We start from the raw sequence: 26242 nt of genomic DNA, 5'->3' as shown, positions 1-26242 counted from the left end.
ATTCTCACAGTCTGTCCTTCCTTACCTTCTTGGTTCCTTGCAATAGTCTCCTACCAGATTTTCCTGCTTCCGTTTCTGCCAGTTCATCCTTTGTCCTTGGAGAACACAGTAAATCTTCCTCAAACAATCCTTTGGATATCATCCCTACTCAGCACCCTCTGCTCAGACCTTTCCCTCTCTCATTACTGTATGCAGAGGACACTCAGATTCCCTAGCCGACTACTTGAGTCCTACAGACTTGACCTTAGCCTCAACTCTCATTTGATCTCTCTCTACTTATCTTTGCAACCTCTCCCTCTGCTCCCAGCCAATGTGGTCATTGCCTCCACCCTGATCATACTCATGCCCACCCAGGGAACATCAACTTCTCCCCATGCACGCCTGGAATGGACTTCCTGTTTTCCAAGGTCTGACAAAGGGACACCCAAGGGTGAGAAAAGGGCACCAAAATAGAGACCGGGAAATATCAAAAATAGAGCGGGTGGTTTTGAATGGTTCGTTGACTTGGCAGTGGTCCCAGGCATGGTGAAGGAGTCTCTTCCTCCTTTTAGAGCATCAGAGAATGACTGGGCTCTGCTTAGTTACTTCCTAGCTCAAAAGTTCCTCTGGGCCATCAGTGAAAGGAGGAGGATACTCACTCAGTGGGTGTGGTTGGGTGCCCTCATTCTCTCACCCAGAAGGAGCCCTTTTCAAAAATTGCCAACAACACCTTTGGCCAAAAGCTGTATTTCCCAAGTGGCGTTCTCTGTGGGGGCAGTTGGCTTCAGGGGACAAAGTCCAGGCATCTCTGTTTTGATTGAACAGGACCAACCCAGCTTCTTACCTCCCCACAAACCCACTTCAGTTTCTGCAGTGACTGTTAATGTCTCTCTCCGTCCAGCCCAGCTCCATCTCCCAATCTCATCTTCCTTAGGCTGCCTGCACACCGACCCTGTTTGGGGTCCATAGCCCAGGCAACCTGACTTACCACAGTTGGTGGCCCAAAGGAAACAGTTTCCAAAATGGCATTTAGGAGATGTATCCCTTGCTGACTGGCTGGTACTGGGATCCATTACTAAAGTTATATGAGGGGCACTGAGGGTCCTGACACGTGTTTGGAGTGTATTACTAAGATGTGCCCTAATGGCAAACTGGTATGTGACACAAGTGTGAGCGTTAACGCCCTTGGGGGTGCAGTCCACCCAGCCTTTGATGCTTCTGCATAGGTAGCATTTGTAAAGATTACAGAGTGAGGTGGTGGTGGCTGGGGGGTGACAGCAACACTGATTCATAAAAGAAAGACAATGAAAGGCCAAGAATGATTAATTGCCAATATAGGACAAAGCGTAAATGCCTGAGGGTATCTTTGGCAGCATATAAAGAGGCTCTCATCTGCACCAGAGGGCAGGGGAAACTAAGGACCAGAACTCAATTACAAGAAGAACTGGACTCACGGGAAGATTGAGTTCTCAGCTCCAGCAGTTTCCTATGCCCAGGTCAGGGACCTAATTGAAAAGAATAAAACCCAGAGACTCTGAGGAGATGCTGAGCAAGATATCAGTCAGCTTGGCTGTTGAGGAGGTGGCAGGCAAGGCATCGGCCAGGTTGGCTCTTGGTCAGGTTGGAGGTTCAGCAAAGACCAGAACGTCTGCCTCCAAGATGGCTCCTGTGGTGCTGCAGGCCTCAGAAGAGCTGCTTCTGAGCTCTTCTTACATTTGGGAGAGGTCTTGGTAGTGCCCCACCCCACACTCTGAGTTCTTAGTGCCCTCTCTAAAGCAGGGGTTAGGGGAGACAGAGAGAACAAAAGCCACAGTCTTTTCAAAGTCTCACCTTAGAACTGCCATCCCATAGCTGCTGCCATTTTTTTATTCCATAGAAGTTTCTAGACCCAAACCACACTTAAGGGGAGGAGTAACTAAATGGAGTGAATGTCTAGAGGAGAGCTCCCTGGAGACTCTCATAGATGTTCCAGAGACACTGATGAACACTTGTAAATATTGTCTTAATGACAGAGAAGGTTGTGAGCTCTCAGTGGGGATCTGGGATGGGGAGGAATTCTGCAAAAGTTTTTGCCTGGGATACAGGTGGCTCTGAGGTATTAGCTAGCAGCATCTGTGGTAAGAAAAGAATAGTTTCTGGAAAGGCCCGAGGCAAGACCACATCATCTACAACAGAAAATGACATAGCTGTGGCAGGCCTGAGTTCTGTGTTCAGGACCCGTAGGCCAGTGTTCTGAGAAGTATTTGATTCTAGACTGCACAGCCAGAGCTGCGGAATTCAAGCTGGGGTCTGTCAGACCCACCAAGGCGTAAAGTTATCTGAGCTCAGACACATGCCACTCTAAGATGGAGATGATACACCGTCTTAGTTTGCTTTCTATGACTATGATGAAACATGGATCAAAAGCAACTTGGAGGAAGAAGGGCTATATTTTGGCTTATCTTCCGTGTCACGGCTCTCATTGAGGGAAGTCAGAATAGGAATCTGGAGGCAGAAACTGAAGGAGAGGCCATAGAAGAACATTGCTTAGAGAACTGATCCTCCTGGCTTGCTCAGCCTGCTTGCTTATACTACCCAGGACTCCCTAGCTGTGGTTGCCACTGCCCATAGTGATCTGGTCCCTCCCACATCAATTATCAATCAAGGAAATGCCCTGCGGACTTTCCTGTAGGCCAGTACGATGGAGGCATTTATTTTCTCAGCTGAGGTTCCCTTTCTCGGATGTCTCTAGCTGGTGTCAAGTTGACAAAAATAAATAAACAACCAACACATACACCCAGGATCTGCCCTGAGAGGACTGTTAGGGCATCCGGGAGCCTCGGTGGCCGCACTACTGCATCACCAACCACTTCTGTACAGGCTCCTCTCCTTTGGTTCTCATACATGGCTGCATGGAGAGTCTTCAGTGTCAGCTCATGAAGAAAGGAAAAGGCTGATGGTGGTGAACAGATGGATCAACTCAGTATGCCTAAGAAAACTGAAAACAGACTGCTGTGGGGTTTCTGCTCTACACTGAGGGAGGTACGGCGGTCTGGTGGGACAGAAATGGTAAAGGGTGGTGGTCCCTCAATGTGCAGAGCTTTATGCGGTGCACCTAGGATGTTAGTCAGGGTCTCTAGAGGAACAAATATACACTATACAAAGGGATTTATGGGGCCAGAGAGGTAGATGGCTCCTTGGTAAAAGGCACCATCTGTTCTTGCAGAAGACCCAGGTTCAGTTCCTAGCGCCTATCAGCACCTAGGAGAGGGGCACGTGGCAGCTCATAACCTTCTGTAGCTCTAGCTCCTGGTGGTTTGATGCTTTCTTCTGGTCTCCATGGACACTGCTCTCACTGGGGCACTTATATACACACAGACAAAACCATCCTTACACAGAAAATGAATGAAGCAGAAAGTGTTTAGAGAAATGGTGCGGCGTTTCTTAGGTTGACTTGTGTGATAGTGACTGGGGGTCCAAGTGTTTGCACACTAAGGAGGCTAAGAACCTGGTAGGCGTTCAGGCCACAAGGTTGGAGGCCCCAGCTGTCCCCACCCGGTGCTGAAGTCTGGAGGATTCACGGAGATCTGCTGGTCTTCAGTCTCTATGGAAAGGCTTAAGAAGCTGGGCTCTGATGCCAGCCTAGGCTTCAGCACAGCAGCAGCAGCAGCAGCAGCAGCAGCAGCAGCAGCAGCAGCAGCAGCAGCAAAGGAATGGATGCATTTCCTAGCAAGAAAAGAAGGCAGGCAGGCAACATTGCTTTCCCCTTGGACCTCTCCGTGCCTCTTTATATCTGGCCCTGCTGGAAAAAGTCATCCACTCTGGGGGAGGAGCTTCCTCACTTCAGTTATCCCTTCCTGGGAATACTCTCATGGACCTTCCCAGAGGCCAGTGTCTTAGTTCAATCCAGGTCCAATTATGTTAACCATCAGATTAGCCATCACACTTCTGTGGGCAAAGAAAAACAGCCCAGGGTAAGAACATGTACAGAATCCTGTGCAGGAAGGGTTGGCCCAACCTTCTGGTCCAAGATAGAAAGAGATGGGGCAAGGTGATCTGGAAAAGAGGAAAACTGGGGAGTCTATAAAGGACTGTGCATGAATAGGGGGAACTTACATGTCTAACACACATCCAAGGGAATCAAGGTGGGTCACATGCTAAATAGTGTAGCAGAATTTCAATGGATGTAGCAAGGCTAGATCATCACGCCCACCCGTTCTGGTACAATGGTATATTAACGGAGTAGCCATGGTGGCAGGAATAGAAGCTGTGAACAAAGCACACAAGACTGGACCTACTTACAGCTGTCTACCAGTAATCAAGACCACTGCTGAGCACTTCCGTGACACTTGTCTTGTTATTTCTCAGTTACTGCAATAAATGCTATGACCAAAAGCAGCAAAGGAAAAAGGGGTTTATTTTGGTTTATGGTTCCTGAGGGCTAGAGTGCATGATGGTGGGAAAAGCACAGCAGGCTGGTTGGAGCAGAAAGCTGGCTGATCACATTTTTACCCAGATACAGGAAGCAGAAAGCAAACAGGAAGTGAGGCAAGGCTATAAAGCCCTCCCCCAGTGACATACTTCCTCCAGCAAGGCTCTGTCTTCTAAAGATTCTATAATCTCCCCAAACAGTGCTACCAACTGGGAAACAAGTGTTCAAACGTGTGAGCCTATAGGGGCCAGTTCTCATCCAAACTGCCACATCACTATCTTCCAGAGACCCAACAAGAACCTGGAGGAAAACTGAATATGCTCCTCTTGGTAGAACCAGAAGACTGGAAAGCAGAAAGCATAGTCCATTGTGTATTTCCTGGCTACAAAATTTAACTAACACCATTTCTTGTGAGTTCCCAGAATATCTGATGCACAGGAACAGAATCTCACATGTGTGTCAGCCCAGTGGACTCACTTCACAGCAGAAGAGGGGTCGCTGTGTACATCTAGCCATGGATCTTCTGGTCCAGTGACATCCTGTATCATCCACAAGCTTCTCTCCATGGAGCTTTGTGTGTGCTCAAATGTTTGTACAGGTGCTTGTGCACATATTTATGTGCACATGTGCCAGCCAGCAGATGAACTTAGTGTCTTAGATTATAGCTCTCCACCTTATGGCCTGAATTACTATTCTTTAAAGTGTGTGTGTGTGTGTGTGTGTGTGTGTGTGTGTGTGTGTGTGTATGTGTGTGTGTGTGCATGATTGCAGGTACTAAAAGAGGGTGCCAGATACCACAAAACTACAGTTACAGGTGGCCGTGACTGGTCTGAAATGGAAACTTAAGGGTTTTTTGGAAAGTCAGCTGTGTTAGACGGAAATTGCTGGGGCAAACATGTGAAGGGGTGTTTTCCTGAAGTGGACACAGGTGAAAGGCTTAGGCAAACTCGTGAAGGAAACTTTAGCTGAAGCAAACACAGGAGAAAAGAGGAAAGCAAGCATGTGAAAGGACACACGACGAAGGAGTCTTCACTAGCAGTGCGCATGTAGTGGCCCACCTTACATTGCATAGCTGAGTTCCATCTGTTGGGACTCCATAGAAGGAAACGCACTGAAAAACTTACAGTAGTCTGCCACGTTTCTTGCTGCTTCCTTGGACTCAGGCTGATTGGCAGAGTGATGTCCGCTGAGACAGACGCACATGCTGAGGCAAGACCCATGGAGGACATGAGGTATTTGGAGGGAGTATAAAAAGGACTTGAAAGACAGTGATAAAGCTAGGCTTGCTAAAAGAGCTATCTGTGCAACACTTGTTGGTCTTCGCTGAGATAGGCACAGCAGAGAACTTCTGGCATTCCTGCTGGTCCGTCTGCTGACTCGTGCCCTTCTGAGGTTGAGGCTTGGCTGCCTCTGCTAACCCACCTCTACAGAACTGGACCGCTGGTTATTTGTGAGGTGTTTGCAAGTGGATCCAGCTGCTGCTGTTGACCTGTGAACTGAACTGCTGATTTCCAAACAACACAGATGAGAGTTGCTCCAAAGAACCATTTCTAAACAGGTCCACTTCCCCTGCATCCTTTCTCTTCCACCACCTCTGCTGGGCTAAAATGGAGGTTAAAGTGTTTAAGAACCATCATTAAAAACAGGCATTGGAAAAATACAAATTACAGTGGTCTGATTTGAGTCTTGGGAACTCAGTATTTTTTCTTAACCACTGGGCCATATCCTTAGCCCATCCACCTTATTTTGTGAGACAAGATCTCTCACTGGCGCTCACCGAACACAACTAGAGCAGCTGAGCAGCAAGCTCAGCGGAACACCTATCTCCACCCATGAGCAGTGGAGTTACCAGCGTGTGATGGGGATCAAACACCGGTCCTCATGGCTGCTCTACCAGTAATAACTTTACAGTCCTAAACTATCTTTTCCTTTGAATTATTTTATTATGTTTATTTGTTCAGTTGTTTGTTTGATGTGTGTGTCCTACCTGCACACGAGAATTCATGCTCTACCATGATATACCGACCACTTCTGTGGCGGCCAGAGGACAACTTGCAGGAGCTGGGGTTTTTTTTCTGCCATATGGATCCCAGGCATCAAATTTGGGTCTTCAGGCTTGGTGGCAAATGCCTTTACTCGTTAATCACTGAGCCATCTCTCTGGCTCCTAAGTTACGTTTTAAAAGGAACAGCTTCTGTATCTACTTGGAGATGATGTCCAGCAAAGATGGAATTCCTCCTTCAGGACATAGTCAGACGCCAAATCAATGACCATTATGTCCTGTGCCCTAGGTAGGGGCTAAAAAGCTCTATTCAGAAGCCACAGTGGAAGCAGGGAGGACTTTCTGTCTGAACTCCAATGACCTCAGCTCTGGAGACCCAGTAGCTGAGGCTCTCCAGTTTCCTTCTATCAGTGACATATTAAACCAATTAAACTTTGGGCTCTCTGTTTCAGTGTCTGTGCCAGGAGTCCACCAGGCCAAGAAAGGTACTGTCATGCTGGCAGGAGCAGTTGGCCATGACCATCAGCAGGAGGTAGAGTTCTTGGAAAACAGTTGCAAAGAACAACGTATTTCAACCTAGACGTTCTCCTGGGCTTCTTCCTTCAGACTTTGTCCAGTGTGGACAGAAAGGGACAAGTACATCAACCACAGCCTGGGGCAAGTCAGCAGCCAGGGCAGCAGCAGAGAGAGAAGATAGAGGGAGAGAGAGAGGGAGAGAGAGAGAGAGAGAGAGAGAGAGAGAGAGAGAGAGAGAGCACTAAATGTTTAAAGGACAACGTGGAAAATTGGAGGGAAGGTGCTGTTTCTCTTCCCACCTCCTTCCTTGATGTCTGCTTACACAGATGATCCTGGAGCCACTTCCAGAGGAGGCCAACCTTACTGTATTCTGCATGTGTATGAGAATGGGTGGAGTGCAGTGGACACACATTTCCTCACCCCTTCCAAATGGAAGCTCTTGCTCTCCCACGCTCCAGAAGAGTTGGTTGTTAACCACTTTTTTCTCCAAGCCCTGTCCTTAGCCTGAAGCCAGCAAAAGGACTTTTACCCAATGCATGCCTGTCCCTGGAGGAAGAACATCTCCATCCAAGACTTGTTAATGAGGAGATAAAATAGCTTAGCCTCTGACAAATTAGGACCAGTCTAAAGGGCCATCCTGAAAACAGCTGCTGAGCCTCTGTGGTCATCTTTTGACAATTCAACCTCTCTGCTCAAACTGTGACCCTTACCTTTCCCAGTTGGGTCTTTTTCCTGTTCAAAAGAAACTCCCCATTTTTATTAGTATACATTGACAGCATCTTCACTTCCTGCATGTAAATCTCTGTCTTGGTATCTGCTTCTTGCAGAACTTAGTGCTTCAACATAAAGCGGGTATAACAATTCAGTGAAGAGGCTGGAGAGACGGCTCAGAGATTTAAAAACACTTGTCATTCTTTCAGGGAACACAAGTTCAGTTCCCAGCACCCACATGGTGGGTCACAACCATTCACAACTTCAGTTCCAGGGCCTCCTAATCCCTCTTCTGACCTCCTCCATGGGTACTAGGCATACACGTACACATAAGTACATAAGCAGAACATGTTCACATGTAACATGTATATATACATATACACATACATATACACATATACATATATATGAGAGGCTAGGGAGAAGACTCAGTTGTTGGTCAGTGCTGTACAAGCATGAAGACCTGAGGTCAGATTCCCAGAAGCCAGGAATGACTAAAGCACATGCCAGTAGCCCCAGCCTTGGGTTGGGTGGGAAACTGGAGTGGTTGTGGGGTTAGGATGGAGAAAGGTATATCTCTGAATGCCATTGGCCAGCTAATGTAGCATGATAGCCGAACTTAAAGTTCAGCAAGGGACTCTGTCTCTAAAACAAGTGACGGAGCCTGATAGAGGAATTCCCAGTTGACCCCAGGCCTCCACACACGTGTATCTGCACACAACGAATGTACTCATGGATTAATACCTAGAAAAGTTTTGGAGTAGGACCTGACATACAGTAAGCCCTGTGTGACTGCCTATTAGTGTTACCTTCTCCATTACTGCATAGTGCTCAACCCTAACTCCTGAACTCTAAGTTAATTCTATTTTTGCCACACACTGGACTCTTCCATAGGGTCCACAGGGCACTCATAACCAACATAGCTTCAGGTCTTTTAGGAAGCAGGTTGATATAAACATTTTCTATTTTAATTGTTTTACTTTATATATGTGTATTTATATGCATGTGTGCACATGTGCACGCAGATGCAGGTGATATATATGCGTGCACGGGTCCATTACATGAAGATGAATGAGCCCATTGTGTGGAGGTATGTGTCTAATATGTGTATGCCTGTTGAGTGCGGGTGCCCGTTACTTGCAGGTGTATGTCTATGCATGCACTACAGAGGCTAGAAGTCAAGTTATGTGTCTTCCTCTGTTGCTCTCCACCGTATTTTCTGAGACAGGTCCCTTACTGAACCTGGATTCCGACTAGACTGGCTGGCCAACAAGTGCCTGGGATCCTCTTGCCTCCTCCCCCAATGCAAAGAAAGACTCGAAAGTGAGAATATGCCTTCATAAGATGAGGAAGTAGGAGAATCTGTAGAGAATTTTCTTGACTAAGGATTGATGTGGAAAGGCCTAGCCAACTGTGGGTTGTCTCTACCACCCCAGGACAGGTGGTCCTGGGGTGCCCGAGACAGGCTGAGTGGGATTGGAGAACAGGCCAGTTAGCAGCACTCCTCCATGGCTTCTGCTGTGGTTCCTGCCTTGAGTACCTGTCCTGACTTCCTTTGACTGTGATGTGGAACAGGAAGCTGAAATAAACCCTTGCCTCCCCAAAGTGCTTGGGTTGTGGTGTTTTATCTCAGCAATAGAACCTTTAAGACCCCAGCAACGATGTTAAAGTCATGAGCTGCCATCTGGCTTCTACCCACCATGGGGGCTGGAGTCCAAACTGCAGTTTTCACACCTGCACAGTAAGCATCGTGCCTGCTGAGCCAGCTCCCCAGAACCCAATTGCTCTGTTTTTTAAACATCTTGTTTGGGAACAATTTTAGAGTCACAAGAAGCTGCAAAGAAATACACAAGGAAGACTCATGCACCCCACGCCCAGTCTCCCAATGTTGTTACCTCACAACACTGAATAAAACCTAAGAGATAGCAAGTAACGCTCCCCGGGATTCACTATCTTATGAGTTTTTAAGTTATCACATTTTATTTCTTTGTGTGTGTATTCATGTATACATGCATGTGCAGTATCTCACACATGGGGGACTATTTGTGGGAAGTCTGTCTTTTCCTTCCACCATGTGGGTCCCAGGGATTAAACTGATATAGTCAGGGTTGGAGGTAAGCACCTTTTTCTACTGAGTAATCTCTCCTGTGAGTTCTACATGCACTTGCGTGTGTGTGTGTGTGTGTGTGTGTGTAGTGTGTGTGTATGAGTGTAGAGTGTGTGTGTGTGTGTTATGTGTGTGTAGTGTGTTTGTAGTGTGTGTGTGTGTGTGGTCTGTGTGTGTAGTGTGTGTGTAGAGTGTGTGTGTGGTGTGTGTGTGTAGAGTGTGTCTGTGTGTTATATGTATGTAGAGTGTGTATGTATGAGTGTAGAGTTTGTGTGTTATGTGTGTGTAGTGTGTTTGTAGTGTGTGTATGTGTGGTCTGTGTGTGTAGTGTGTGTGTGTGGTGTGTGAGTGTGGTATGTGTGTGTATATGTATGAGTGTAGAATGTGTATGCGTTATGTGTGTGTAGTGTGTTTGTAGTGTGTGTGTTTGTATGTGTGTGGTATGTGTGTGTATAGTGTGTGTATGTATGAGTGTAGAGTGTGTGTGTGGTATGTGTGTGTAGTGTGTTTGTAGTGTGTGTGTGTGTGGTCTGTATGTGTCGTGTGTGTGTGGTGTGTGTGTGTGTAGAGTGTGTGTGTGTGTGTGGTGTGTGTAGAGTATGTGTGTGCAGAGTGTGTCTGTGTGTTATGTGTGTTTGTAGTGTGTGTGTGTGTGTATGAGTGTAGAGTGTGTGTGTGTTATGTGTGTGTAGTGTGTTTGTAGTGTGTGTGTGTGGTATGTGTGTGTATAGTGTGTGTATGTATGAGTGTAGAGTGTGTGTGTATAGTGTGTGTATGTATGAGTGTAGAGTGTGTGTGTGTTATGTGTGTGTAGTGTGTTTGTAGTGTGTGTGTGTGGTCTGTGTGTGTAGAGTGTGTGTGTGCGTGGTGTGTGTGTGTGTGTGTGTGTAGAGTGTGTGTGGTGGTGTGTGGTGTTTGTAGAGTGTGTGTGTGTGTAGAGTATGTGTGTGCTAGAGTGTGTGTGTGTTTGTAGTGTGTGTGTATGTGTGTGTGGTCTGTGTGTGTAGTGTGTGTAGTGTGTAGTGCGTGCGTATGTGTGTGTGTGGTTTGTGTGTGTAGTGTGTGTGTGTAGTGTGTGTGTATAGTGTGTGTATGTATGAGTGTAGAGTGTGTGTGTGTCTGTCTGTCTGTCTGTCCAGGCTATCAACATGTGCACCTTGCTGAGCTGTCACTACCACCAATGTTCCCTACTGCATCATCACCTCAGGGTTCTCTGGTGATGCCCAAATTTTGATACACCCATTCTTTCTCCTTTATCCCTACATTCTTGTCTATATTTTTCTAAATATTCTATCAGTGGAATGGTAGTGTTGCTACCTTTCGGACTGGCTTCTTTCCCTTGGTGTAATTTCATTTGGGTTCACCAAAGATGCTGTGCGTTATCAACCATTCATTCCATCCTATGGCTGAGTGATAACCTGAGGTGAGGATGCATGATAATCAATGTAACCGTTCATGTCTTTGTCAACACTTGGCAAGCATCCAGCTTTCTGACTCCTGTGCACAATACCACTATGAATATTCATGTGTTAAAGTTTCTTTTCCTGTAATAAATGCCCAGGTAAGCAATCGAGGCTTTGTATGTTAAATCTGGTTTTAGCCCTGAAAATGAGCGGTCACACTATTTTCTACCACCTTACAGTCCCATTAGCAAAGGATGAGATTGTTTCTCAGCACGCTTACCAGCATTTGATGTTATTCCGATTTTTATTTTATCCTGATTCACTTGCATGGCTATCTGAAACTTAGGGCATATAACACTGCTTTTGCTTTTTCACCAGTGACATGAAATTTTATTTTAAAATAAAATTGTATAAGTGTTAAAAGTAAGTAGACTGGACAGAGACTATTAAGTAACTAACAGTCCCAGGGCCTCCACAGGTACAAAAGTCATGATTTAATGCTTTAATATGTGAGTTTAGAAAGCCCTCCCATCTGTGTTATGGATTAAGTAGGTTTTTTATGGGTTGACCACTGGCTTATTTTAAAAAAAAAATGTTCCTGGGAGTGGGCAGGGACTGGTGAGACGGCTCAGTGGTTAAGACTGCAATGCACACTGCTCTTGCAGAGCATAGGAATTCACTACCCCCACCCCCATGTTGGACGGTTCACAATGACTCCAGCTTCAAGAAGCCCAACATCTTCTTCTGGCCTCCATGGCACCTACACTCACATGCACTTATCCACAAACATACATACAATGAAAGATTAAAAATAAACTTCAGAAGCAATGAATCCACAGTGAAATCATGGATAACATAAACCTGTGCGGGTGTGTTGATTGTTTTCAGGGCATGCTCTCTGTTATCCACTGAGCTGGAAACACCACACACACACACACACACACACACACACACACACACACACACCAGACAGACAGACAGACAGGCAGGCAGACAGGCAGACTGGCAGACACACACACACCATAGACAGACAGACAGACTGGCAGGCAGGCAGGCATGCATGCGCATGCACACACACACACACACACACACACACACACACACACACACTTGCACAGATCCTGTCTTCAATCCCTCAGGTTTCAACACCTAGCACATCAATACACACTTGAGGGGTGTGTGTGTGTGTGTGTGTGTGTGTGTGTGTGTGTGTGTGTGTAATCCTGAAAGTCCTTCTAACTGGGTACCGTGATGGATGGCTGCACTGTGAGCCTCTGCTGGCTTATTCAGCCTCCTGCTATCTAAGATCTGGAGGAATACCTTTCCACACTGACTTGATACTACTTCAGTCTTGGACAGGAGCAAGTGTGACACAGACAGAGATTGAGTAAGTGTCTGCATAGCAGGCCTTGTCTTCTTGAATTTCCCTCTTGGATCCAAGCCATCATGTAGTAAATTGTTCAGGGGCCTGCTCAATAGAATGATTACATGTAAATGTACTAGAGATGCTACACACAGAGAAAGGTAACCAGATGAGGTCACAGCTGAATTCTGGCACAGGATGACCCCAGCTGACACATGGAACAGAGCTTCTGATAGCCTATTGCACTGTGAGAAGTCCTGGCAAGGTGAGTTACACGGCAGTAGATAACAGTTACCTTGAGGCCACATAGGCTATAAGAAGAGGATCCTTGAGCAGCCCACTCCATTGATCCATGAAAACAGATTTGAGTAGTACAGAAATCATAGACCTGACTAGAAGAAAGGGATGTTTATTCATGAGTTTAAGGAACCATAGCATTCATCGACCTAAAATACTTTAGGATCATGGGAGTCACTAATATGTGTCCTAGGGGTTGTCTTCCTTCTTTCCTGGACCATGCAGACATCACGAAGCAAACACAGATATCCTAAGGAGAGCTCTCTTAAGACAGCCTCCCTAGGAACCACAAGCAACTGCTAGCACAGAATGTGTAACCAACCTTTACCTCCAATCTCTCCCATCCTTTTTGTCAATAGATGATCTCAGGACTTGAGAAGTTCATTTGCAGAGAGGTCTCACAGGTAGTAGTTGGCAAAGTTAGAAATAGAACTCAAGACTGTGAAAGAGTTGTAGAATGTGCGTGTCTTGGGCTAGCCATCTGACAGAGCTTAGACAGGTATAAACCTCTCAGCAGCTTGGCTTCCTCATCTGCAAATAGGGATAAGGTTTCTGTATCATAAGCTCCTGCGTGAGTTCAATGAGCTCCTGTGTTCCCCCTGACAGTGCTGGCTGTCACCACCCACCAGCTCGGTGGGCTCAACTTCCCCACAGACATGCATGAGTTCCTAGAAGGGAGGAGAACTCAGTGCTTTAAACTGGCCCAAGAGAGAGAGCATAGGGACACTTGGTGTGTTGTCCAACATGGAGGAGGCGTGTGGTGGGCATTGCAACCAGGGGTGATAAATAAGCAGAGAAACAGAGCAAGGGGAAGGAGAATTCTGAGAGAAAAGACCCTGTTCCAGGGTGGGGGTGCAGGTGGGCACTCAGTGGCTGCCTCTCATCTACCAGTGTTTAGCTCCTCAGTCTGTAATGTGTCTAATACTTTTATCACTTATTGATAAGTAATGTTAGGGTTTTATTGCTTTGAAGAGACATCGTGAGAATCAGGACTAAGAATATGGCAACTCTGGCCTTGGCGGAACGTTCTCTGCAAGCAGGAAAGCTCTTTTCTTTGTCAGGGCCACTTTCTGCCTGGGCTACCTCTCTAGCACCCTATGACACCCGAATCTCCTTGTCTTCCCATTCCAGTTCTTCAACCCATGGAGCCCCATCACTCATAGCCTTGTCAGCTCTGCCTGATGCTCATCGCCTCTAGGGCTTTACAAGAGGAACTCCCAGGAGTGAAGCCAGTAGGCCTACTGTGCACAGAGAGCACCACAGAGCACTACTCAGCCCATCTTATTTTGACAGAAGTGGGTTCCAGTCTCACAGCTTCCCATAATCCTTCCCTGCTTTGAGAAGTGTTCCTTGGTTTCAAGCAATAGAAATAAATCTTGCCTAGTTTGACAAGGAAAAGAGGGCTGTTTTAGTTAGGGGTTTATTGCTTTGAAGAGTCATCATAACCATGACAACTCTAATAAAGGCAGATATTTAATTAGAGCTGGCTTATGGTTTCAGAGGTATGGTTCATTATTATAATGTTGGAGGCATGGCAGTGTGCATGAAGTGGAAAGTCACTTGGATGGTGTTTTGCTGGGGCAAACACATGAAGGAAAATTTAGCTGAAACAGACACAGGAGAGAGGATGTTCTGCCAAAGCAAGCAAGTGAAAGGACATATGATGAAGGATTCTTTGCTAACAGCACACATGTATTGGTCTGCCTTACATTGTGTAGTTGAGCTGCATTTGTTGGGACTCCATAGAGAGAACCACACTAAAAAACTTTTGGTGTTGTGTTGTAGTTTCTTGCTGCTTCTAAGGACTCAGGCTGGTAGTAAAATGATGTCAGCTGAGACAAACACATGTGCAGAGGCAAGACACATGCTGAGGCAAAACCCATGGAGGACACGTGATGTTTGAGGGTCTAAAAAGGACACAATGGACAGTGATAGAAGCTGAGCTTGGCTTGCTTAGAGCTAGCTGTACAATGCTCGTTAGTCTCTCATCTTCACTGATCTTTGCCTCCTTGAGAAAGGCATAGCTGAGAACTTCTCCTGGTATTTACTGGTCCCTCCTGCTGACTTGAGCCGAGGCTGAGGCCTGGCTGTTTTTGCTAGGTAGTACCACTGCTGATGATTCATGTTTGCTATCCTGACCCTACCAAACTGGACTTCTGGGTGCATCTATGAAGTGTTTGCTAGTGGATCGAGCTGCCTGCTAGCCCATGAACTGAACTGCCAATTTCCAAACAACACAGGTGGGAGTTGCTCCAAAGAACCTTTTTAAAGAGTCCACTTCCCCCACATCATTTCTTTCCCACTACCTCTGGTGGACGATGGGCTAAAAGGGAGGTTAAAGCATTTAGGAACCATCATTAAAAATAAGTTTTGAAAAATTAAAGTTACACATGCAGGGAGATATAGTGCTGGAGGAGAGTTCTACATCTTGATCTGAAGGCAGTCAAGAGGAGACTGGATTTCTACACTGGGTGGAGCTTGAGCAGAGGATATCTCAAAGTCTGGTCCCACAATGACACACATCCTCCAACAAGGCCAAGCCCACTCTAGCATGACCACACTTCCTAACATTGCTACTACTCATGGGCCAAGCATTCCAACACAGGAGAGTCTATAGGGACCATTCCTAATCAACTCACCACAATGGGTCAGCTCACAGAATGAAAAGCCGCTGAGAGTGAGGCAGGCCAAGCTATGAACAACTTGGAGGTCCTGAAATAGGGAGTAGACTGCCATCTTGTTAGGACCCTTCCTATTCCTCTTTTTCCTTCTTTTCCTCTTCCTCCTCCTCCTCCTCCTCCTCCTCCTCTTCCTCCTCTTCTTTAACAGGATTTCATATCTTGAAGGCTGCTCTTAAACTCATTCTAGAACAGAATATGACCTTCAGACTCTTGATCCTCGTACTCAGCCACACCAGTGCTGGGACTATAGAGATGCCACCCTGCCCCACTAGGATGGTGCTTTTTGCACAGCCTTTGTCCATTCCCTCTGCTGCGCTGTATCTGAGATTCCTCATCCTCGAGTCGCACTGGTCTGGCTTGAATGAAACGCCCCTTCTTTGTCTCCTTGACTGACAAGCTAAGCTAAAGCTACAATCAATAAGTGAGATTCAGACTGTTACCCGAGGAAGGTGGACGTCGGGTGGGTGGAGCTGCATGAAGCCCAAACACACCCCATCCCTCCCCTCTCACACAATGTGTGATAACAGTCAGGATCCGAGTTTGTAGAGCCGCACATTAGACTGGTGCACACAGCACTTGACTGGGCTGAAAGACTCAGTTTGACCAGCAACTGTTCTAGCAGTACCATTAACTGTGTCCTCTGTATGGTAATCTGAGCATGGAGGAATCGTGTCCTAGCCAGCAGGCTCTTATGAGCATCGAAATAGGAACCATTCGCAATATGGTTATGAAGTCAGCCTAGGTGTGTCTACCATGAAGAAAATTAGACAGTTGTGCATATGCGTGTACACAACACACACACACACACACACACACACACACACACACACACACACCCCACCACCACCATGGAGTATTACTCAGCTATGAGGAAGAACGGGAATCACTGTGTCACATGAAATGAGGCAGAGTCAGAAGGATGACTGCTGAATGTGGAATCTGCTGTGAAGGATGCTGGGAATATAAGCAGAAAGAGGCTATTAGGAAGGAAGGTGGGGACCAGAGGATGCAGGAAGAGGAGAGAAGGGTAAAGGATAGACAGATATGCAAATATGAAAACATCAAAAAGAAGCTCTTTACAAGCAAATACTTATCAGCGAAGCATCAAAATAGAGAATGTCCTTGAAGCGCATGGAAGAAGGTTATAAAACATGCAAACTGGAGGGATTGTATTGGCCCTTTGGGGCTTTGTAATATTTTTAAAGATCGAATCTTACAGACTACTTAACCTGAGATTGAATTTGGCCAGGAGCGGTGTTGCTCTGACCGTCGCTGGCGGACAGGCTACAGCGAAGCCAGAGTAAGAGAAGTGGCCCGCACAGGTGATACGTTTGGCAGTCTCCTTCCAGCCCATTTTGCAATGCAATGATCTTGAGGAACGATTAGGCTCCAGTTCATAGAGAGTTCTTCCTAACTCAGGAAAATCAACTCCAGGGAGAGCCAAGAAATGGAAAGCCGCCAGAGTGTAGGAAATGGCTGTTTGGAAGAACACGCCGGATATTCAATATGCAACGTGAAATTGAGTGGCAATGTAGCATGGTCGCTCAGCGTACAGCTTTGCATCGGGGAGACCTGCGTTTGAACTGTAACTGCGTCTCTACCCTCATCTATGTAAGCATGGTAATTGTCCAACCGCCAAATGCTGCACAGAGACTTACACTCTGGCTGCCGACGCTGCATAAGCAGCACAGATCTCAAACCCCTGCCCTCCCAGGCCTTCCACTCTGTGGGGGAGGGAAGATACGATCTCATAAAGGTAAGACATATGGTGTGTCGGATAGTGCTCCGGGAGAGAAAAAACAAGCAGGGAAGGGAGCCAGTGGGATGGCTGGTGGGGGTTACTGCTCTCTATACTGGGATTAGAGAAGGCCTTGCTGAACCTACAGCTAAAGGAAGGGAAAGGCTCCATTATTCAGGGGAAAGACTGTCCCGGCAGTGAGAGCAGCAAATGCAGAGACCTAGAGATGAGAAGGCACTTAGGAAATTCAAGGTGCAGTAAAGCAAGACATCACGGGAGGAGGTCTCATTGTACAACAAAGCCAGGGCTCTGTGTGTGTGTGTGTGTGTGTGTGTGTGTGTGTGTGTGTGTGTGTGTGTGTGTGTGTTGTGTGTGTGTGTGTGATGGTGTGCACACCTTTAATACCAGCAGTCAGGAGGTAGAAGCAGGCAGATCTCTGAGTTCAAGACCAACTTGTGTTTCTAGCCAGCCAGGGCTACAAAGCACAACTCTGTCTCAAAAAGCAATGCAAAAAACAAACAGCTGGGCACAGCAGCAAGCACCTATAATCACAGTGCTGGAGAGGCAGAGACAGGAGGATGCCCGGGGCTCTCCAACCAGCTAGCATAGCCAATTTGGTTCACTCCAGATTCAGTGAGAGAACATTTTTCCAAAATATAAGGTGGATGGACTGGAGATGAGGTTTGGGTTCTGAGTGTTTGCTGATTTAAAGAAAGAAGCAAATTTAGTTCTAAGCACCCACAACTGGCAGCTCATAAGTACCTGTAGCTCCAGGTCCAGGGAGGATCTGACACATTCTTCTGACCTCAGTGGGCAACTGCACACATGGTAGACACACACACACACACACACACACACAAAGTGCAGGAGACAAACTTCTTATCTTGGCTTTTTCTTGGAGTGACACTGGAGGGTTTTGACAGGGAAAGTAACACAGCTCAGTTGTTCAAAAGTTTATTTGAGCTCCTGTGCTGTGGGCAAAACCAGAAAGGTGAAAGCTGCAGCGGAAAGTCGGAAGACTTCTGCTCTAGGCTGCAAAGTGTTTGGAAGTTGCCACTCCACCCTCGAAGCAAGCAAAAAGCTGAGCAAACCAGAAAATCAACAGCTCTCCTTAGCTGTTAGAAAAGAGGCCACAGGGCAAACTGCCATCCCTGAGACACACAAGGGAAACAGAAGCAGGATGGACTGTGGAAGTCACCTCTGCAGAGACAAGCACACAGTTAGGAAAACCAGAATCCTAATTGCTAGAGGCTTGGTGTGGATACGGCTAATTTAAAAGCCTACCAAACCCCAGGTGCAGAAGAGGTCTCAGTATTTCTGAGTTTTACTTCCAGGAACTAGGTTTTCACAGCAACACTAGAGTTTAAAACCCTGCTGCTGGAGCTCTGGAGATGGCTCAGTGGGTAAGAGCCCATGCAAGCACGAGATGCTGAGTTTAAATCCCCAGCATCCATGTGAAAAATCTAGGCATGACTGCATGTGTCTGTAACCCCAGCTTTGGGTCATGGAGACAGGAGGATACATAATAGCTTGCTGGCTAGTGGGCGTAGGTAGTGCAAGGATAAACTTCCAGTTCAGTGAGATACTCTGTTTCATAGCACTTAGGCAGAGAGTTACAAAGGGGAGACACACCACATGCCCTTCAGGCCTCTAAATCTGTGCACAGGTACTCACATACATGTGCATACACATATGCATGTATATATATACACACACACAGAGAGAGAGAGAGAGAGAGAGAGAGAGAGAGAGAGAGAGAGAGATGTGAAACAAAGCAAAAGCACCTGTTGCTTCTGGCCTGGAAATTGGCCATCTGAAATTGATCAGGGTACCCTGTTCTTACCTGGGTCTGCCCTCTGGATAACCTATTTTCCCAGAATCTAAACCACTGGAGTTTAGGGAAGGGAAATATCTGACTTCAGCTCACTCTGGTGTTTGTTTCTTACTTAAGGGGACAGAGGACTAAGAAAAACTTGTGAAACTCAGTGCCTAGAGCATAGGCTCAGTAAACACTGAGACCTACTCAGAGCACTATAGAACTCCCTCCCCCCACTGACCTCATCACCACACCACTAATGACAGTTTGTCACAGTCCTTCTTACCCAGTGTATCATATCAGGCTACAACTAAGAGCAGTTGCTACTGTTGCAGAGGACCTGGATTCAGTTCTTAGCACCCACATGTGGTTCACTTCTGTCTGTAACTGTAGCTCTAGAGACCTCCTCACTCCAGCCCTTTAGGCACCAGGGATATACAAGGTGCACATCCATATGTTCAGGCAAAGCACTCATACACATAAAATAAAATAATAGGTTTTTTTAAAAAGATGCTAAGAACTCAAAAGTAAGGAGCATGCAAAAACAGGCAAAATAAACACAGCAAACTTCTAAGAAAGAATAGAAAACAAAGGCAAACACTGGCATCAAGAATAATGTAATATAGCCAGTGATGGTGGCACACACCTTTAATGCCAGCACACAGAGGCAGAGGCAGAGGCAGAAGGCAGAGGCAGAAGGCAGAGGCAGAGGGCAGAGGCAGAGGCAGAGGCAGAGGCAGAGGGCAGAGGCAGAGGGCAGAGGCAGAGGCAGAGGCCAAGGCAGAGGCCGAGGCAGAGGGCAGAGGCAGAGGCAGAGGCAGAGGCAGAGGGCAGAGGCAGAGGGCAGAGGGCAGAGGGCAGAGGCAGAGGCAGAGGCAGAGGCCAGAGGCAGAGGCCAGAGGCAGAGGCAGAGGGCAGAGGGCAGAGGCAGAGGCAGAGGCAGAGGCAGAGGCAGAGGCAGAGGCCAGAGGCAGAGGCCAGAGGCCAGAGGGCAGAGGCAGAGGCAGAGGCAGAGGCAGAGGCAGAGGCAGAGGCAGAGGCAGAGGCAGAGGCAGAGGGCAGAGGCAGAGGCAGAGGCAGAGGCAGAGGCAGAGGGCAGAGGCAGAGGCAGAGGCAAAGGCAGAGGCAGGTAAGTTTGAGGCCAGTCTGGTCTACTGAGTGAGTTCCAGAGCTACACAGAGAAACCTTGTCTCAAAAACCAAAACAAAAGCAAAGGATGGCAGGAAACAAATGAAGAATAAGCTTGCTGGGCTCATTAGTAGACCAGGTGTAGATAGGACGGAAGTGCCAAGCTAGAGGACTTTGCAATAGAACTTGCAAACTGACGAGCAAAACCAAAAATCAAACAGAGAAAACAGACTGAAACAGAACAGAATGCCTAAGAACTGTGAAGCAGCTTCAAAGGGTGTGACCTACACAGGATCAAAGTGCTGGAAGTAAGATGGGGGAGGGGAGTACAAAGCCGGCAACTAAGGCTTTCCCCACTATCGAACACCTGACCACAGACCCAGGATGCTTAGAGGATTGATGTCCAACAAAAGTAATTAAACAAGGTGTTTAGTACCTGCAATCTCAGCACTTGTCAGGCTGAGGCAGGAAGATCACCAAAAGCTCAAGACCAGATTGTGTTACTGAGGCTCTATCAAAGAACAAAAACAAACAAAAAACCCAAAACAACAACAAAAGGAATAAAAATCCAATTACCTAAGGGGGGGAGGGAATAAGAATCTTGAAGGACGCCAGGAACCTGCCCAGCACCAAGTACTGAGGAAAGTAGTGATGGTAGCATCAGCAGATTTCAGAGGCAAAACTTAGTTTTTTGAGGGCTAAAACTGATTACTTATAATAATATGTACTTTTCTTAACTCTTTGCTATTCTAAGACCAAAAGCTGTTGGCTTCTAGTAATAAACTCTTGGGGGCAGTAGCAGGAATTGAGAAGAAAAAAGGCTTAATTGCTAGTCTTCTTCTCTCTCTGGCTGGGCTCCAGAGCCCCTCACTGGCCAGGCAGGAGTCTTGGAGCCTGTTAACCCTTTGTGAACCAGAGAGAAAAGAAAATGAAAGAAGGGAGAATTCAAGCACACACATAGACACACTTATACACACACACCCTGGCCAGGCCCAACCACCTGCTTCATCAACTCCACAAGGGTTCATACATACTTACACATATATACGTATACCTACACACATATAGAGAAACAGACATATACATATATATACATTTGGTAGATGCCCCCCATCCACACTCCAAACCATATGCATGTATTTAGTGGGTGGATAAGGCAGAGCCCTAGATGCCAGACCCTTCTCATACCCTCTTAGACAACAGTTGTCCCTGCTGTGTGAGATGGGACGGCTGGTGGGACAGTGGCATAGCTGTTTTGGCATAGCCCTCTCTGATTGGATTTGAGGGCTGTTCCACAAGAAAGAATCCATGCCTGGTACTGCAAAACCTGACCAAAAACCATGGCTGGGGAGGTCTTAGACCCCATGCGGGAACTTATTAGTTATTTTGGTAATTTGACATCATGTCAAACTGCCTTCTACATGTTACTCATTACAGTCATAGACAAATGTCACTTCTGGCATTAATCAGAGAAGCTTCTCTTTGCAGTGAACAGTGAACGTGGAGATTCCTGGTGGTTCGAGGTGCCGAGAGTGACTGTTCAGTGTTCAGCCCTAAGGAGGACATTATACCACCCCCTTTAGGGTTCAAGGAACATTGCAGAAGAGGAGCAGAAAGAATGTAAGATCCAAAAGACAGGGAGAAGGGTTGTGAAATGCCATCTTTTGAGTAGCATACGGCTAATGAAATCATGACCTCACAGCATCTGCGGCTGCCCACACTGGGCATGTAACTGGATCTGTCAAAGGTCGATCGTGGATTGAAGAGGGTGTCACACAATCGTATTCCTCCATCCTAAACTATTGGATAGTGATGGATTCTTCGGGGAGGGTACCATTGTCTTCAGCTGTGCAGCTACTGGACTCCAAAGACTAGTTGGAGTATCTGTGGTCAAAATTCACCAATTAAAAGGCAAAAATTTTAGAGCTGGGGTGGAGCTCAATGGTAGAGTACTTGCACAGGAAGCACAATCTTCAGACACATAAAAATAGCTAGCTAGCTAGCTGGGTAGATAAACAGACAAATGGACAGACAAACAGGCAGAGAAAAGCAAAATAATCCTGGGCTGAAGAGATGATGCTGTGGTTAAGAGTGCCTCTTGCAGAGGAACCAGATTTGGTTCCCATCACCCAACTTGGATACCATGCAACTACTTGTAACTCCAGCTCCAGGAGATCTAATGCCTTCTTGTGATCTCCAAGAATACCTGCATGCCCATGTGCATACACATATGCACACACACATATGCACATTAATTTTTGAAAAAACAAAAAGTATTAAAGTGAATTGAGAGCATAGTCCAAATATATTCTACATGAAAGAAATCTATTTTCAACTCAAAGACCCACACACTTCACAGTAAATGGGCCGGATATGCAACTTACCATAACACTGTCTGGAAAAAGGCAAAATGGCCGCATTTCAGACATTTTCAGTACAAAGACAGTTATCAAGGATACAGAGTTATCAAGAATATATTTCATAATGTCAAAGGGTCAATTGTTTAAGATAATGTTAATCCCTAATGCATAAGTGCCAACCAACTGGACAAAATGCATAAAGTAAAGATGGGTAGACCTACAAGGGACAGAATTGGCAGGCAGGCCATCAGCAAGATGTCACTGAACTCAACACCACCATCAATTCAATGGCTACAACTGATACCATTAGCAATTTCATCCAAGAACCACATACATTCATCTCAAGTTCATATGGATCATTCATCAATATCACCTACATTCTGGGCAACATAATATACCTCTACAAATTTAAATTGAAATATGCATGTGTGTATACAAATATATGTGTATGTGTGTATATATATAATCATATATCTAATCTCAAAATCAAATATAGGTGACCTATTTTTTTAAGAGAAAGGTTTTGGAAAAGTTCCTTAAATACATGGGAATTAACGTACTTGGCAATACAAAGATCAAATATTAAAAAACTCAAAAATATTTTCTCAGTCGATAAACAGTGTTTGTTAGCGACTAGAGAAATGGCTCAACCATCAAGAATAATGAGAAAGAACCAACTAAAGGCTCATTATGCTAAAGGCTCATTGTCCATTAATGAATGGACAAGGAATAGCAGTCGAGAAACGACACAAGATTAACACACAAAATCAATTGTAACCAGCAACAGTAAAATTCGATATTAGAGACAGAGTAACCATTACACCGACAGCCCCAAAATAGATTGTGCAGAGTTCTATGCAATGAAGTATATATAAAACTTACTTGAGGAACAATATAAAACTCTCACTGAAGACATGGAACAGCCCCAGATGAGCGGAGAGATAGCCCATGTTCATGGAGAGGGAGGTTTACATTGTCAGGTGTTAGCTCTTCCCTATTTGAACTGTGTATACAGCACTGCACTAATAAAAAGACAGACAAAGCCAGGTATGGTGGTGCATGCTGTTAGACACAGCACTGGGGAGGCAGAGGCAGGTGGATCTCTGTGAGTTCAAGGCCAGCCTGGTCTACAGAGTAAATTCCAGAACATCCAGGGCTATGCAGAGAAACCCTGTCTCAAAAACAGAACAAAAACAATTATTTTGTCTATACATAAACAGCAGATAAACTTTGCAGCAAATTTTCCAAACAGACAGTACAATATTGACAGAGAACAGAGCTGGAGGACTGACACTAGCAGACTTTAACTGATAAGCAACAGTAATCAAGACTGTGCAGTACTGATGAGAAAAGAGTCGAGATCGATGAAACAGAGCAGAGGACCCAGAAACACACACACACACACACACACACACACACACACACACACACACAGACACACACCCAAACACACACACAGAGTACATAGATACATAGATATGCCACAAAGGCAAAATATATGAGAAAAGATTGCCTTTCAACAAAGGATGTTGTAGCAACTAGCATGCAAAGGGGAAAAAAGGGAAATCTATATACTGACATTCAGAATGAATTATGGACTCCACATTTAGGTGAAAACTGATATCCATTAATATAGGAAAGAATCTAGACAACCATGGTTTTTGTTGTTCTTGCTTTGCCTTTTCTGCTTTAAAAATTTTTGAGAATATAATTTAATTACGTTTCTCCCTTACCTTTCCTCCTTCCAACCCCCCTCCTCTCTACTTAAAATTCACAGTGTCTTTAAAAAATTGTAATTATATGAATATATATATTCCTAAATATATCCCATTCGGTCCCTATAATGCAGCCTGTATGCATGTTTTCAGGGCTGACTGTTTGACTAGACAGCCAATTGATGTTCTCTCCCCTGGGGAAGACCACTTTCCCCACTCGCAGCTCCTCTCGGTAGCCTGTAGTTATTTGTGTAAGGCTGAGGTCTCCTGGGCTCTCCCTGTGCTGTTATTCTTGTTCAGCTCAAGTTTGGGAAGTCATGTTGATGAAACTCTCCAGGTCTAGCTTCTGACATTACCAAGAGACATAATCTACAGCAAACTCCCTGAACTTCTAGTTCTTACAGTCTCACACCTTCGGCCATGATGTTCCCTGAGCCTTAGGTGCAGGCAGGAGTGTTTTGCAGGTGCACTCATTGGGACTGGGATCTGCAACTCTGCATTTTGATTGGCTGTAGTTTTCTGTAGTGGTCACTATCTGTTGCAAAATAGAACTTCTTGATGAGAGGTGAAGACCACTTACCTGTGGGCCAAAGGATAAATGTTTATAGATTGTTGTTAGGGACTATGATGGTTTAGTAAATTGAGGGTTGTAAATTCTTCCCTCATAACCAGAGTCTCACTAGCATTGAGTACTTAGCCAGGTTCCAAGTATCTGGCCTAGTCTTCCTCTTGTTGAGTGGGTGTTAAGTTCAATTAGAGAGGTGTTGGTTACCACCGAGGGAAGCATGCCTCTACTCCACCGTTAGGGCTATCATGCCATGCTGGTTGTTGATGTGGTTTATAGGTGTCATAGCTGGGTAGGACTGGTGGTTGCCTCCCTCCTTTTGAAGCATGTGCAACACTTTCTGGTACCATGAAAGAAAATCTTGGTTTTAACAGTGACTGTTTAGTGACCACTGGTAATGGCAAAAGAGAGGGAGTAAATATGCAGGTGTGCACTGACAAGTACACACACACACACACACACACACACACACACACACCCCACGGGCCAAAGACCTTAAAAGGCTTCTCACCAAAGAACATATACACATAGCAAACAAACGCATTTACTCCCTCTCTTTTGCCATTAGGAAAACACAACTGAAAACAATCATACCATGCACCACTATGCACTTATGAGAATGGCCAGAGTCCAGAACACTGACAACACTGAAAGCTGGCTAGGATGTAGAACTATAGGAGCTTCCATTTATTCCTGCTAGGAACGCCAAACAGCAGAGCCAGGCTGGAACACAGTTAGCAGTTTCAAAACAAAACAGACTCTTACCATACACTCTAGGAAGTGTACCTCTTGGTACTTACTTAAAGGAATAGAAAATACATTTATACAAAAATCCACAGGAAAGTGTGGAAATGCAGCTCGGTGGCAGAGTGCCTGCCTAGCACATGCAAGGCCCTGGCTTTGGTCTCAAGAGCCCCCCACCACATACCCAAGCACAGGAGCATGCCTTTGAATGCACGCTCATGTTTACACACGGGAAGAAGAATCTACCCGGACAGCTGGAGCAGACGATTCTTCACCACATTGTGGAGTGCCCAAGATGTCCTTGATTATCTGACCTGGTAAATAAATTGTGGCGATGGAAAGTCAGTGTTGAAAAGTAATGAGCTCCTGGGGTCTTATGCCCTCGTCTGGCCTCCAGGAGACCAGGCATGCACACCATACACAGACAAAAAAAAAAAAAAAAACCAAACAAACAAACAAAAAAAAACCCGAAACTCTCAAGCACATAAGATAAATGAAATTTCAATTATTTTTAAAGGAATGAGCTATCAAATCATGAAAGGATTCAGAGGAAACACATGTATATTACTTTGCTGGCTAGTTCTATGTCAACTTGACATAACCTGTGGTCATCTGAAAGGAAGGAATCTTAATTGAGAAAATACCTCCAGAATACATGGCTGGAAGCAAGCCTATAGGGTATTTTCTTAATTAGCGCTTGGTGGCA

Source organism: Rattus norvegicus, chromosome 3 (genome assembly GCF_036323735.1).
Source record: "Rattus norvegicus strain BN/NHsdMcwi chromosome 3, GRCr8, whole genome shotgun sequence".
Taxonomy (NCBI): Eukaryota; Metazoa; Chordata; class Mammalia; order Rodentia; family Muridae; genus Rattus; species Rattus norvegicus.
This window is presented reverse-complemented; position numbering follows the sequence as displayed.